The 5,083-nt window shown below is 40.6% G+C and overlaps 1 long non-coding RNA gene across 2 annotated transcripts; it reads left to right on the plus strand.

Annotated features, from left to right (window-relative positions):
* Nucleotides 1-183: 183 nt before the first annotated feature.
* LOC109299857 lies at nt 184-2,833 on the plus strand. Of its 2 annotated transcripts, none has more exons than XR_002098040.1 (3): nt 184-327; nt 1,584-1,660; nt 2,510-2,833. It is a non-coding gene; the product is annotated as an uncharacterized LOC109299857 (long non-coding RNA). The 2 variants fall into 2 exon arrangements; XR_002098036.1 differs by having other exon boundaries at nt 2,490-2,832.
* The last annotated feature ends 2,250 nt before the right edge of the window (nt 2,834-5,083 follow it).

Below are 5,083 nucleotides of genomic sequence, written 5' to 3' on the forward strand. Positions count from 1 at the left end.
GCTCCTACCCTGGGGGTTTTTAAGAGTAGGTTAGATGTACACCTTGCTGGGGTCATTTGACCCCAGTACTCCTTCCTGCCATGGCAGGGGGTTGGACTAGATGATCTACTCAGGTCCCTTCCGACCCTAGAAACTATGAAACTATGAACCGATGAGCAAGTGATTCATTTTTGATTTCAGAAATCCAGTCACATGCCTACAGTGGCCCAGGCCAAAGGTTGGGGGTGTTGAAGCATATTCCTGCTCAGCAGACAGCTTGGAGCAGACACCTTGGGCCAAGGCTAGCTCGCCCACTGTGTGAGGGGAAATGTGCTGGGGAGCTGCAAGGTATCCTGGGATCCTGGGGGACTGTGAGTTAACTTAACTCTGCAGGAGATCTAAATCAGTTAAGTCTGATCCTACATCCATCCAGATCTATTCTAAACTGGGTTTGACCATTTTGAAAGTGGTTTATGTGCACTGAATGTCTGTTGTGTTACAGATTTGTACTGGTTTCTGATCACTTTTACAGGTTTATATGTAATCGATGTCCCTAGCCAAAGTGATAGATTTCCAACTGGCACGTTTTCCTTCTGAAAAAAGAAAACAGGTTTCTGTTTTTGTTTCAGCAAATATGGGTGTTTTGCAAATTAGAATACTTGAACACAGACTTCACTCTGGTGTCAAGGTTCTGCTGACCAAGCAAGTGAAGGATTATCAACTTCTTGGTTTTGATTACAACCCAGCCTCCTTCTTTCCACACTATGTCCCACAGTTAATGAAGTCCTAAGTATAAGGCTTGTAGGGACTGAACAGGAAGCCTGTCATAAGATATAGAAATCCGTATGTAGGGGAAGCCATATTCTTTCCATTGCATTCTGTAGGTATGAGGAAGAAATTAATTCAAGTTACATTTTGTCTCTTCTACTAATTTGTAAATAACTGAAAATATCTTCAACTTCTTTTCTGCCAGATGTTGGCAATTGACATTGATAGCTTCTGTCTTAAACATAACAGGTGCCTGTAGATGTGTGAGATGCCTGCTCCAATGTGCTGTAATTACAGTGTTAGAGCAAACTCAATTACTCAAGTCTGCTGGAGCATACTAATTAGCATGCTCTACCAGCCTTGCTTCGCATCTCGTGTATTCATTTCAAAATGGTGGCGGGGGCACTTTAACTAAATCTCATCCAAAGAGCTTATTTAAAGTGCCCCGCCACCATTTTGCAACATGGGATGCTGAATGCACAAGATGATACAGGTGCATTAATTAGAGCAGCTCCTGAGAGCTGCTCTAATTAAGTGCCCACCTCCAGAGCACATGTAAAATGACCACCATTCCTAAATTTGCACTTCATAACTATATGCCTGCTCCTCTAATTTGCAGATTGTACTTTGCTGCAGCACTGGATCATAGAATCATAGAAAATTAGGGTTGGAAGGGACCTCAGAAGGTCATTTAGTCCAACCCCCGTTCAGAGTAGAACCAAAGCAGAATCATTTGATAACTTACACACAGTACATTAAGTTCAAATTGGTGCCTTCTCTCCCTTTAGCATTCATTTCTGGATTTGATCCTGTCAAGGTTTCTGGTATTTTTTCAGGAGGTGACTTGCAGTAAGGCTGAAAAACCTACCATAACTCCCTTGCATCCCATCACATGATGCTACTTTTGGACCAGGTGAGTGTAATCTGATTAGAATTTCTTCAAATGTCCCTGTTGATTTCCCCAAAAGTTCGTATATAAAGGTGCATGAGTACTCTGCTTTCTTTCCCAAAAGCAATTATCATTATTTTTCTCAAGAAAGGGTTTTTTCTATGCAAGGTGATCATTTAATATATTGTAGGAGGACAGAACATTGTCAGGTGAGATGTAAAGCTTCAATCTGAACCAATATGAGGTAGAACATTGCCTAAAATGCTTTCATTCCTGAAGAAATAAGTATATTTCTTAATTTATTCATGTTCTTATTGTATTTAGTTTCTCTGAGAATGGAACCTATTCCTTTATTTTTTTCTGAATCCTATTTTTAATAAGTAGGTTTTCATTGACTAAGAAAATACATCATTTAAAAGTGGTAACATAACAGTAAATGCTTTTATACTAGTAACTCTATGACAAGGTTTGTGCCACTCCATGTATGACATTCAATATGAGTTATTTAGTTAACTTGGATGTTTGCAAACAATGTGCATACATCTGTAAATGTAATCTGGGCAGTGTGCCCTGTCCTCTACTGACACATGGCTGAGGCTATTTGCAGCACACACCCAACTTGGCAGCTGTGAGGGCTCCAGGTGTCCAGGTGAGAAACTGAGTAGCTAAATGAGCTAAGCTTTTGGTGCTGCAGATCTTGGAATGTAGTGATGTCCATGGGAGCAGAAGGAGCCGCGGAGGAGAGCAGAAGGTGCTGTGGAGGAGAGAGAGAGAAAGGAAGAGCTCAAGGCCAATATTGGGCCCTTCACCTTGTTTGTTTACACTGCTGCTTCTCTACTTTCCACTTGCTTAGGCTCTTGCCATTGCTTCCAGCCTCTTCCTTGCAGGCTGGACTCCTGCTCAGCATATGCCTAAATGCCAAACATAGAACTGCAGGGAAATGCCGGCAGCTTTCCTCAGGGGGCAAGAGAATCCAGCTGAGATGCAGGGGTGCCTGACCAACCTGCCAAATACTTGATTGTCACATGAGATGTCTGACATTTGGAATCCCTGAACAGTGTGCTGCACCCAATTAACTTGTATCACTTTAATAAATCAGGGTTGCTGTTGTTTTCAGTGTAATCTTTCCTTTCTCTGGACCACCCCATACTAGACAATAACAAATCCAGGGCTGAACTAACCTACAGGGTATCAAGAAATCTCCTGGAAGTCTTCTAGCAACAGCAAGCAACAACTCAAACAATTAATTTAACTTGTCTCCTTCGATCTTACACAGATACAGGCCCCTCAGACTTCTCTGGTCCCTGGGAGCCCTCCTGCAGCTTCCCCTTTGCCCAGAAGACAACAGCTGCCTCCATCATATGGTGCCAGCATTGATTTGTGGTGTCTGAAAATGAGTTGCAATTACTGCCAGTAGGAAAGTAGTGTTGCTTGCCCTTGGCATTTTGCCATGAGACTTACAATACTTACTATGTTTCTTAAATCCCCAGCTGCTGGAGTCAACTGATTTTCTGAGAATCTCAGGTTTCATTGAAAAAAATGTAAGTTTGTAGCTCTTATGGTTGCAGAGGAAAGACTGAAAATGGGTCTGAGCCTCAAAAATCAGAACACAAATAAAAAGAAGCCAAAATTCATTACTTCCTTAAAAGCAAATCTCATAGATTTGGGGGCTGGATTCATGTGTGGCAAATGCTTGGGGCTGGCAAAGGGATGACAGGGGAGGAAGAGACTGTTTTGGCCCTAAACTAAATAGATTGTACCAGTGATCTTTTGAAGTCTGGAAGATCCTCCGTTCTATAAGGGCTTCCCTCAATGGAAAATCCTCTGAAAGCCCCTAGAGCTTTATGGTGTCTATTTATGGGAGGGGAAAATCCTAATCCTGTTTAGCTCTGAGGAGGTAGACCTTGCAGTAGATATTCTACCCACTTTCCCAACAACCTAGGGGATGCATCGGGATGAGTAGATATGCACTGGAAGCTCCCCATTTTAGTAGGGCAGAGGTAGCCTTTCCCTGCCCCCTGTCCTGGCAATGCATTCGGAAATGTTTTTTGTCAATGCCAGAATCATTAAAAGGAAGTGGTTTTGTAGAGAGACAAACAATTGTAGAACCCCCTGTAAGGGAAAGCAAAGGAGTCAGTGGTACAGCTGTGCAGAGTTTTAATAGACCAGCTTTCATATGAATAACAGAGAAGATTTTTCAGCACCACTCTTAGGCAGTCTAACTGGATGTCTACATCCCTGTCTTTTGGAGGCCTATCTTTTCTCTTCTCCCTGCAGGCCTCAGTCTGATACTGTCTACCCTGTCTTGCATGGTTTACTTGGGGTTTATCTGCATCAAGTGTGGGTTTCAAATAGAGCCAGCCTGAATTTTTCATGCGCAACTTTTCCCACCCAAAATATAGGTTTTATCAAAACAGATTTTTTAAACTAGGAAAATATCAGTTCAGCTGAAAAACTGCAGTTTTTCCATGGGAAATTTCATAACTCATGTTTTCATTTGTGATCAACATTTAGAAGCAAAACAATAATAGGAGTAGTAGTAGTAGTTTTTGTTTGGATTTATAATGGTTTACATTTTTTTTAACCTGCTCCCCCCCCCCCAAACAAATGCAGTACTTGAAATGAAATGAAAACTTCCTGTAGGAACAAAAATGCCATTTTCTTCCACAATTTTTCATTTTAAATTATAATACCATAAGAACTTAAAAATAATAAGAATTTTAGGAATTTAACATAGCAGCTTTTCAATAGCTTCAGTTCCAAACTCAGAATAATATCAGCTGTAATCTGGATGTTCTTAAACTCCGGTCTATAACAAGAATAATGTAAGCTTCTTTTTCGCTTGCACTGTAATGACACTGACTTTCTCAATCCTTCATTTCTTATTCTGACAAAAGACCCATTTGCTGAGTAACAGCAGCAGGATTTGGTGAAATAGGAACATTTTTGGTGGGTTGGTGATCATCAACTGGAATCAAGTATGCAAAGTTAATACCTAGTATCAATAAATTCTATCTGCTATGGATAACTTTTTCTAACACCTCCTGAATCCAAACTATTTATTGTTTCTCGTATCAAATACAGCAAATACAAGTATATTTCCACTGAACCAGGTATTTTCTACATCTTTGAGTCCTAACAAAACTAGTGGATCCTTGGTTTGAGTTCTGTTAGCCTTTTGTTACCCACTGCTCTTTTGTCAAACATAGCCAAATTCTATGGTTTCATCAGCCTTATTGACACCAAGGATTCCTAGTACCCACGGTTCTATTCCCATTCTGGTGAAGCTATAATCAGTGGTTATGGAAGCCAGGATTTTTATTAGTGTAAATTATACTGGTAAATACAGAATATGTCATGGACTCTGTGTATTATGCTTTATTTTTGTCAAAGGCTTCACAACAATTTGTTTTCCAACTGAAGAACTTAGAGACACTGAGAAAACAG

Source organism: Gavialis gangeticus, unplaced genomic scaffold (genome assembly GCF_001723915.1).
Source record: "Gavialis gangeticus isolate Ggan-Ray unplaced genomic scaffold, GavGan_comp1, whole genome shotgun sequence".
In the NCBI taxonomy this organism is placed as follows: domain Eukaryota; kingdom Metazoa; phylum Chordata; order Crocodylia; family Gavialidae; genus Gavialis; species Gavialis gangeticus.